The following is an 11,428-nucleotide window of genomic DNA, read 5'->3' as shown; positions in this document are numbered from 1 at the left end:
ATGGGGCTAGCGCAGATGAACTGAAATACCTGTCCTGACAGTGAGACCAGGGCAAGCATGGATGGTGCTATTATTGGACAGGCACCATAACATGCTGGAGAACACTGACAAGTGAGTTTCACCAGTAACTAGTTTTGTGATGTTGGGTGTTGAGGATGGAGGGCGATGCTGTTGAAATAGACTTGGCTGAAACCAAGATGGCAGAGTAGAAGGACATGCTCTCACTCCCTCTTGCGAGAACACCAGAATCACAACTAACTGCTGAACAATCATCGACAGGAAGACACTGGAACTCACCAAAAAAGATACCCCACATCCAAAGACAAAGGAGAAGCCAAAATGAGGTGGTAGGAGGGGTGCAATCACAATAAAATCAAATCCCATAACTGCTGGGTGGGTGACTCACAAACTGGAGAACACTTATACCACAGAACTCCACCCACTAGAGTGAAGGTTCTGAGCCCCATGTCAGGCTTCCGAACCTGGGGGTCCGGCAAAGGGAGGAGGAATTCCTAGAGAATCAGATTTTGAAGGCTAGCGGGATTTGATTACAGGACTCTGACAGGACTGGGGGAAAGAGAGACTCCACTCTTGGAGGGCACACACAAAGTACTGTGTGCATCGGGACCCAGGGGAAGGAGCAGTGACCCCAGGGGAGACTGAACCAGACCTACCTGCTAGTGTGGGAGGGTCTCCTGCAGAGGTGGGGGGTGGCTGTGTCTCACCGTGAGAACAAGGACACTGGCAGCAGAAGTTCTAGAAAGTACTCCTTGGCGTGAGCCCTCCCAGAGTCTGCCATTAGCCCAACCAAAGAGCCCGGGTAGGGTCCAGTGTTGGGCTGCCTCAGGCCAAACAACCAACAGGGAGGGAATCCAGCCCCACCTATCAGCAGACAAGGATTAAAGTTTTACTGAGCTCTGCCCACCAGAGCAACACCCACCTCTACCCACCACCAGTCTCTCCCATCAGGAAACTTGCAAAAGCCTCTTAGATAGCCTCATCCACTAGAGGGCAGACAGCAGAAGCAAGAAGAACTACAATCCTGCAGCCTGTGGAACAAAAACCACATTCACAGAAAGATAGACAAGATGAAAAGGCAGAAGGCTATGTACCAGACGAAGGAACAAGATAAAACCCCAGAAAAACAACTAAATGAAGTGGAGATAGGCAACCTTCCAGAAAAAGAATTCAGAATAATGATAGTGAAGATGATCCAGGACCTCGGAAAAAGAAGGGAGGCAAAGATTGAGAAGATGCAAGAAATGTTTAACAAAGACCTAGATGAATTAAAGAACAAACAAACAGAGATGAACAATACAATAACGGAAATGAAAACTACACTAGAAGGAATCAATAGCAGAATAACTGAGGCAGAAGAACGGATAAGTGACCTGGAAGACAGAATGGTGGAATTCACTGCCACAGACCAGAATAAATAAAAAAGAGTGAAAAGAAATAAAGACAGCCTAAGAGACATCTGGGACAATGTTAAACGCAACAACATTCTCATTATAGGGGTACCAGAAGGAAAAGAGAGAGAGAAAGGACCCAAGAAAATATTTGAAGAGATCAGAGTCGAAAACCTCCATAACATAGGAAAGGAAATAGGCACCCAAGTCCAGGAAGCGCAGGGAGTCCCATACAGGATAAACCCAAGGAGAAACACGCTGAGACACATAGTAATCAAATTGGCAAAAATTAAAGACAAAGAAAAATTATTGAAAGCAGCAAGGGAAAAAAAACAATTAACATACAAGGGAACTCCCATAAGGTTAACAGCTGATTTCTCAGCAGAAACTCTACAAGCCAGAAGGGAGTGGCATGATATACTTAAAGTGATGAAAGGGAAGAACATACAACCAACATTACTCTACCGGCAAGGCTCCCATTCAGATTCGATGGAGAAATCAAAAGCTTTACAGACAAGCAAAAGCTAAGAGAATTCAGCACCACCAAACCAACTCTACAACAAATGCTAAAGGAACTTCTCTAAGTAGGAAACACAAGAGAAGAAAAGGACCTACAAAAACAAACCCAAAACAATTAAGAAAATGGTCATAGGAACATACATATCGATAATTACCTTAAACGTGAATGGATTAAATGCTCCAACCAAAGACACAGGCTCACTGAATGGATACAAAAACGAGACCCATATATATGCTGTCTACAAGAGACCCACTTCAGACCTAGGGACACATACAGACTGAAAGTGAGGGGATGGAAAAAGATATTCCATGCAAATGGAAATCAAAAGAAAGCTGGAGTAGCAATACTCATACCAGATAAAATAGACTTTAAAATAAAGAATGTTACAAGAGACAAGGAAGGACACTACATAATGATCAAGGGATCAATCCAAGAAGAAGATATAACAACTGAAAACATTTATGAACCAAACATAGGAGCACCTCAATACATAAGGCAACTGCTAACAGGTATAGAAGAGGAAATCGACAGTAACACAATTATAGTGGGGGACTTTAATACCTCACTTACACCAATGGACAGATCATCCAAAATGAAAATAAATAAGGAAACAGAAGCTTTAAATGACACAATAGTGCAGCTAGATTTATGATATTTTTAGGACATTCCATCCAAAAACAGCAGATTACACTTTCTTCTCAAGTGCACATGGAACATTCTCCAGGATAGATCACATCTTGGGTCACAAATCAAGCCTCAGTATATTTAAGAAAACTGAAATCATATCAAGCATCTTTTCTGACCACAACGCTATGAGATTAGAAATTAATTACAGGGAAAAAAAGGTAAAAAACACAAACACATGGAAGCTAAACAATACGTTACTAAATAACCAAGAGATCACTGAAGAAATCAAAAAATACCTAGAGGCAAATGACAATGAAAACACGATGATTCAAAACCTATGGGTTGCAGCAAAAGCAGTTCTAAGAGGGATGCTTATAGCTATACAAGCCTACCTCAAGAAACAAGAAAAATCTCAAATAAACAATCGAACCTTACACCTAAAGGAACTAGGGAAAGAAGAACAAACAAAACCTAAAGTTAGAAGAAGGAAAGAAATCGTAAAGATCAGAGCAGAAATAAATGAAATAGAAACAAAGAAAACCATAGCAAAGATCAATAAAACTAAAAGCTCGTTCTTTGAGAAGATAAACAAAATTGATAAACCATTAGCCAGACTCATCAAGAAAAAGAAGCAGAGGACTCAAATCAATAAAATTAAAAATGAAAAAGGAGAAGTTACAACAGACACCACAGAAATACAAAGCATCCTAAGAGACTACTACAAGCAACCCGATGCCAATAAAATGGACAACCTGGAAGAAATGGACAAATTCTTAGAAAGGTATAACCTTCTAAGACTGAACCAGGAAGAAACAGAAAATATGAACAGACCAATCACAAGTAATGAAATTGAAACCGTGATTAAAAATCTTCCAACAAACAAAAGCCCAGGACCAGATGGCTTCACAGGTGAATTCTATCAAACATTTAGAGAAGAGCTAACACCAATCCTTCTCAAACTCTTCCAAAAAATTGCAGAGGAAGGAACACTCCCAAACGCATTCTATGAGGCCACCATCACCCTGATACCAAAACCAGACAAAGATACTACAAAAAAAGAAAATTACAGACCAATATCACTGATGAATAAAGATGCAAAAATCCTCAACAAAATACTAGCAAACAGAATCCAACAACACATTAAAAGGATCATACACCATGATCAAGTGGGGTTTATCCCTGGGATGCAAGGATTCTTCAATATACGCAAATCAATCAATGTGATACACCATATTAACAAATTGAAGAATAAAAACCATATGATCATCTCAACAGATGCAGAAAAAGCTTTTGACAAAATTCAACACCCATTTATGATAAAAACTCTCCAGAAAGTGGGCATAGAGGGAACCTACTTCAACATAATAAAGGACATATACGACAAACCCACAGCAAACAGCATTCTCAATGGTGAAAAACTGAAACCATTTCCTCTAAGATCAGGAACAGGACAAGGATGTCCACTCTCACCACTATTATTCAACATTGTTTTGGAAGTCCTAGCCATGGCAATCAGAGAAGAAAAAGAAATAAAAGGAATACAAATTGGAAAAGAAGAAGTAAAACTGTCACTGTTTGCAGATGACATGATACTATACATAGAGAATCCTAAAGATGCCACCAGAAAACTACTAGAGCTAATCAATGAATTTGGTAAAGTAGCAGGATACAAAATGAATGCACAGAAATCTCTTGCATTCCTATACACTAATGATGAAAAATCTGAAAGAGAAATTAAGGAAACACTTCCATTTACCATTGCAACAAAAAGAAGAAAATACCTAGGAATAAACCTACCTAGGGAGACAAAATACCTGTATGCAGAAAACTATAAGACTCTGATGGAAGAAATTAAAGATGATATCAACAGATGGAGAGATATACCATGTTCTTGGATTGGAGGAATCAATATTGTGAAAATGACTATACTACTCAAAGCAATGTACAGATTCAATGCAATCCTTATCAAACTACCAATGCCTTTTTTTACAGAACTAGAACAAAAAATCTTAAAATTTGTATGGAGACACAAAAGACCCCTAATATCCAAAGCAGTCTTGAGTGAAAAAAGCGGAGCTGGAGGAGTCTGACTCCCTGACTTCAGACTATACTACAAAGCTACAGTAATCAAGACAATATGGTACTGGCACAAAAACAGAAACATAGATCAATGGAACAAGATAGAAACCCAGAGATAAACCCCCACACATATGGTCTACTAATCTATGACAAAGTAGGCAAGGATATACAATGGAGAAAAGACAGTCTCTTCAATAAGTGGTGCTGGGAAAACTGGACGGCTACATGTAAAAGAATGAAATTAGAATACTCCCTAACACCATACACAAAAATAAACTCAAAATGGATTAGAGACGTAAATGTAAGACTGGACACTGTAAAACTCTTAGAGGAAAACATAGGAAGAACACTCTGACATAAATCACAGCAAGATCTTTTTTGATCCACCTCCTAGAGTAATGGAAATAAAAACAAAAATAAACAAATGGGACCTAATGAAACTTAACAGCTTTTACACAGCAAAGGAAACCATAAACAAGTTCAAAATACAACCCTCAGAATGGGAGAAAATATTTGCAAATGAATCAGCGGACAATGGATTAATCTCCAAAATATGTAAAGAGCTCATGCAGCTCAATATTAAAACAAACAACCCAATCCAAAAATGGGCAGAAGACCTAAATAGACATTTCTCCAAAGACATACAGATTGCCAAGAAGCACGTGAAAAGCTGCTCAACATCACTAATTATTAGAGAAATGCAAATCAAAACTACAATGAGGTATCACCCCACACCAGTTAGAATGGGTATCATCAGAAAATCTACAAACAACAAATGCTGGAGAGGGTGTGGAGAAAAGGGAACCCTCTTGCACTGTTGGTGGGAATGTAAATTGATACAGCCACTATGGAGAACAGTATGGAGGTTCCTTAAAAAACTAAAATTAGAATTACCATATGATCCAGCAATCCCACTACTGGACATATACCCAGAGAAAACCATAATTCAAAAAGACACATGCACTCCAATGTTCATTGCAACACTATTTACAATAGCCAGGTCATGGAAGCAACCTAAATGCCCATCGACAGATGAATGGATAAAGAAGATGTGGTACATATATACAATGGAATATTACTCAGCCATAAAAAGGAGCGAAATTCAGTCATTTGTTGAGACGTGGATGGATCTAGAGACTGTCATACAGAGTGAAGTAAGTCAGGAAGAGAAAAACAAATATCGTATATTAACGCATATATGTGGAACCTAGAAAAATGGTACAGATGAATCGGTTTGCAGGGCAGAAATTGAGACACAGATGTAGAGAACAAACGTATGGACACCAAGGGGGGAAAGCGGAGGGGGGGTGGGTGTGGTGGTGTGATTAATTGGGAGATTGGGATTGACATGTATACACTGATGTGTATAAAATGGATGACTAATAAGAACATGCTGTATAAAAAAATAAATAAAATAAAATTCAAAAATTCAAAAAAAAAATAGTGTTCTTTGATGAAGAAGTTTTAAATTTTAATGTAATCTAATTTGTCTATTTTCACTTTTTTTTGCTTTTGGTGTAAAACTGTTATTTTTTAAAATTGCTGGATTTATTTTGTTAATATTCTGTTAAGGAATACTCTGCACCTGTATTCATGTGTGAAACTGGCCTGTAATTTGCCTTTCTCATATTTTCTTTTCCTGGTTTTGTATCAAAATTAATTATACTAGCCTCATAAAATGAGTTGAACCGTGAAAAAAAAACAGGAAAAGAAAACACTAACTTGAAAAGATATATGCAGCCCTATGCATATAACCTTTGCAGTATTATTTACAATAGCCAAGATATAGAAACCTAATTGTCTGTTGATAGATGAAAGGATAAAGAAGATATTGGTGTATATATACAATAGAATATTATTCAGCCATAAGAAAAGAAACCTTGTCATTTGCAAGAATATGGATGGACCTAGAGTTTATTACACTAAGTGAAATAAGTCAGATAGAGAAAGACAATTACCATATGATTTCACATATACGTGGAATCCAAAAAACAAAACAAATAATACAAAACCAGACTCATAGAGAACACAACGGTGGTTGCCAGACGGGAGGGTGTTGGGGGGCAGCCGAAACAGGTGAAAAGGATTAAGAGGTACAAACTTTGAGTTATAAAAAAGTTAAATCACAGAGATGCAATGTACAGCACAGGGAATATAGTCAATAACACTGTATTAAGTTTGTATGGTCTCAGATGGTAATTAGACATCGATTTGACCATTTCAAAATGTATGTAAATATCAAATCACTTTGATGTACACTTGAAACTAATATGATATTGTATGTCAATTACACTTCAATAAAAAATACTCATACATAAAGACAACATTAGGAAGATGAGGGCGGTAATAAGCGTCAACTGGGAAAAATGAAGAGGGATATATACCTATTACAAGGAGAAAAAAAACATAAGAAGGAAGTGCAGCAGCACTGACACTTGATTTGAAGGTTTCTGTCATATTTGACTTCCTTCCTCTTCTCTGTGGTCTATTTTCTTTATTCTCTCAAGAGAATCTTCTCTTATTTGTGCTAGTTGTCCTCCATTTGACCATACAGATCCATTCTCTTGCCTTTCTCCATGTTCCTGGAGGCTACCTCTAGGGATCGTGTCTCCCAGGCTCCTTTATAGACTGACTTCTGGTTAGGTTTTGCCAGGGTTGCAAGGAGGAGGTAGAGGTCAGGGTATTAATTCCACCATTTCTTCCCTCCTGGGGCACTGTGGTTTTGACAGGGGCAACTTTCCTCCACAGTTCTAGCTCTTGTACTGCAGCCCTTCCTCCCTAGTTCTGCTCTCCCTAAGCTTTAATGACAGTATTTCCTCCCCTTGTCCCCTTCAGCCCTAGGCATGGTAATGGATTTTCACTGTTGCAAGCTCTAGATGCCCCCAATTTCTCTTGCGTGGTCCTTTCATGAAGGGACTCTTTAAATAATCCCTTCATTAAAGCCTCCTCAGTTAAAATATCTGGACCTAATTTCCTGCCAGCACCTGAATGAATACAGCTCACCTTAGTTACATACTATTTTCAACACTAGAATTTTCTTCGGTAGTGTAATTTACACTACTCAGAGTTGGAGCTGAATAAATTATTTAAGTCAACAAATATTTTTTGAGCACTTACTGTGTGCCAGGCACTGTGCCGATATCAGCTTATACAATGGCGACTGAGACAGATAAGGTCTCCGCCCGCATGGAACATACAGTCTACTGGGGGAGTTAGACAATACAAGATCCTTTAAGTTGCAAATGATAGAAAAGCTGAACCCAAACTGACTCATGCAAAAAGGGGAATTTATTGGCTCATTAAAAAAAAAAAAAAAAAAATCCAGAAATCGGGCTTGCTACTGCGAATGAAAAAAAAATATCGCCTGCGATATCAGTGATCAAAGGATGTTGCAGCCATCAAACCATTACATTACAGCCGCCCTGACGGTGAGCCCTGAGGGAACTCAGAATATGAACGGGATGGCCGCCATCTAGCAGTCAGCCGCTGCCGCCATCCCCTCACCCCACCCGGCAGTGCACCCTGAGGAGACTCAGGATGAGAAACCACAGGGAGTTTGAAAAAGAATAGATACGTGTATAACTGAATCACTTAGCTGTACACCTGAAATAACACAACGTTGTTAATCAACTATGCGCCAATATAAAATAAAAATTAAAAAAAAAAAACTAACCAACTCAAGTAGGCCATTAGTAAAAAAAAAGAAAAAGAAAGCACAGGATACTGGCCCCAGATAGCTGAGGTGCATGTCAAAGGAATGATTTCAGTGAGCCCAGACTCTTGCATCTTCCCATACACAGAAAAGTGCTAAATTCCTTAACTTGAGATGTCTGGTTTTCTTTAATTAACAGTAATCTTTTATTTATTTATTTTGATGTGGACCATTTTTAAAGTCTTTATTGAATTTGATATTGCTTCTGGTTTTTGGTTTTTTTTTAATGTTTTGGTTTTTTGGCTGTGAGGCATGTGGGATCTTAGATCCCTGACCAGGGATCAAACCTGAACCCCCTGCATTGGCAGGCGAAGTCTTAACCACTGCACCACCAGGGAAGTCCCCCAACAGTAAACTTTTGATGTTCTGACTACCTGGTCTTTGTTGCAGAAACTCCTGTGTATCCTGGCTCCTCCTTTACCTCTTCGGAGAAGTCTCTCAGAGTCTCTCTGAGATGCTGTGTCCTGGGCTTAAGTCTTCAGTTTTGCCCACCGAATAAAACATAATTCTCAAATTTTAGATTGTGTATTTTTTCAGTTGACACTACCTATGAAGTTTTATCTAGGACCTCAAGCAATGTCACCAAAACCTATTTCTCTTACACCTCTGGTTCTGCTTTTCCTGTGTGGGCTCAGTCCTTAAACTAGCTCTCCCCTCAGTGCAGCAAATGTGTTACAACTGAGAGTCCTAGAATATATTTCATTGCTTCCCATTGGCTGATTGGGAACGTGATGCTCTGATTGGCTCAGCAGGAGCCTCCTAGCCACTATTATTATTACTATTTGCTGCAAAAAGCTTTATTATTTCCATTTGGTCCAGGGCTTGGGTTAGGGCTCCAGGGTGGTTCAAAAGCAGCCTAGTGGCTGCAGAGAGAGGGAGAGGCTTCAGGCAGAAGCCCTGACACCAGAGGGGCTCCTCAAAGGCTGCTGGGCTCCAGAGGCTCCTAGTCGTGCTTGAGGGTGAGCCTTTCGAAGAGATACGCGCCCAGCCCAGCCTGGGGGCCCCCAGCCTGTGGAGGTTAGTCAGGTGGTTGCCATCTTCTTGATGAGTTTCACCTGCTCCTGTAGGAAGTGGCTCTCCAGGAAGTCACAGAGATGGGGGTCTACTCAGGCAGAACCCAACGCATGCAGATCCAAAAGGGCCTGGGTCAGGTTTTTCTCCATGAGCGCGGTGGCTTCCGTAGCTGCCTGGGTTTTACCCCACTCATCTTGGGACAGCTTCTGCAGGTCCTGGAAGTGGGTGAGGCCACTCCTGGTGTTGCATCTTCAAGAGACGCTCAGCACCCTTGGGATTCTCCTCCGCCAATTTGTGGGAAAAGCGGCCCACGCCCTGCAGAGACACATCGTAGTCAAGGTCAAAATAGAAGCCCAGAGAGAGTTAGTATAAGCAGATAGGGTAGGGGGTCCCCAGAGAAAGAACCAGTCATGGCTTTCTTGACATAAATAAGCCATTTCTGGCCTAAGCCATTTTGTGATCTAAGCCTGGCCACAAGGCTAGTCCTTGAACAGATTTCAGTAATTAATGATCTTAAGGGAGTAAAAGAATGCAGAAACAAATGACTATTGTCAAGTAAGTGGAAGTAACAATAGCAAAGATAATATATCAGTTGTAAAAACTCCCAGTTCTCTTTCAATGGTAAAGATTAACCTGAAGCTCTCAACCACCAGATCAACTGGAACCTAAGGGAGGATGATGTTAACCTTTTCTGGACCCCTGTGACTTCCATCAAGTAAAGCTTGGAGTCTTTTGACCACCCAAGTCCCTTCATGAAAATGCATGTACCCTTAGCTTCCTCAATTTTACTGTTTAGGGAGACACTGCTTTGGGAAAGATCCCCAGTGTTCTCCTTACTTGCTGCAAGTAATAAATCCTTCCTTTTCTTGATCTTTGGTTTGGTTGTGTCAACTGAAAAAAAAGGCACAAGCTAAAAGTTGAGAATTTCAGCAGACTTTCTGAGGACTTAAGACCAGAAGACAGCCTCCCAGATAGCTCTGTGGGACTGCTCCAAAGAGGTAAGGGAGGAACCAGGATACAAAAGAGTTTTTGCAACAAAACCCAGGTAGTTGGAACATCAAAAGATTACTGTTAATTAAAGAAAAACCAGACATCTTAAGTTACTTCAGTACTTTTTTATGTATGGGAAGATGCAAGAGTCTGGGCTCTTTGAAATCATTCCTTAACTGTCTAGGGCCTCCATACAGAATCAGATGCACAGTCGCGGGGGGGGGGGGGGCGGGCTGCAGTGGCTGAGGGCTTGATGGCTGCAACATCCTTTGTTTACTGATATGGCAGGTGACATTCTTCCACAGTTGTGTCTTTTAACTCGACACCCACCAAGAGGCAAACCCAGTTCTTCGGGTAACAGTAGGTGTAGGAGGCCGGCAGATGCATGTAGACCGGGCGGTTGATGACAGCCTCTATCTCCGTGGAATAATTTTGACAAATCTGGGAGCTCATGGTTGATTGGCATTAAGGAGCTAAGCTCAGAAAATGATGTTGGCTGGTCCCCGAGACCGAGGAGAGCTGAGTGGTTGGTCCAAAGGTTGCAAGTGATAAATAGGTTGGAGGGTGGAGGGGGGCTGGAGGAAGGGACGTCTCTGGGTCTGTTCTGTCCAAACACTATTGAAGCAAGAGACACATCCACTGGACTGCGGAGCACACTGCTTCTTGGCCATTATTAGAACGAGGAGTGGACTCTACTTTTGAAGCCTAATAGCTGTCAATAGAGAAGTGGCTTTCCTAGAGGAAAACTGCAGTACTGTTTCCAGAAGAAAGAAGCCCCCCAAACATTAGATGCTCATGAACAAAGATAAACAATGATATATCCTGATAATTAAACTAAAGCTGATCAATATTGTTAGGCAAAATGCTTTAATGGCTGCCTATTTCAGCAAAGCCTCATGGGGGTTAACCTGCGTTCGATTTGCACTGCACCTGTAGGGGTCAGTTCTCCTGCGTGTGGACAGCATCCCACTACTAATTCTGCCTCAGGGCTTTCTTGGCAGAATTTCTTTGGGAGCTTGCTCTGCCAGGTACAGGGTAAACTGGAAGTATTCACCAGGGGCAACCGTTAACCAAAAA

At 40.7% G+C, this 11,428-nt stretch overlaps 1 pseudogene; it reads right to left on the bottom strand.

The window, feature by feature from the left end:
* Window positions 1-9,253: 9,253 nt before the first annotated feature.
* On the bottom strand, window positions 9,254-10,804 carry LOC133097440 (ferritin light chain-like; annotated as a pseudogene).
* Between the last annotated feature and the right edge of the window lie 624 nt (window positions 10,805-11,428).

Source organism: Eubalaena glacialis, chromosome 9 (genome assembly GCF_028564815.1).
Source record: "Eubalaena glacialis isolate mEubGla1 chromosome 9, mEubGla1.1.hap2.+ XY, whole genome shotgun sequence".
In the NCBI taxonomy this organism is placed as follows: domain Eukaryota; kingdom Metazoa; phylum Chordata; class Mammalia; order Artiodactyla; family Balaenidae; genus Eubalaena; species Eubalaena glacialis.
Note: the sequence above shows the minus strand (reverse complement) of the source record. Positions and strands in the feature narration are given on the sequence as shown.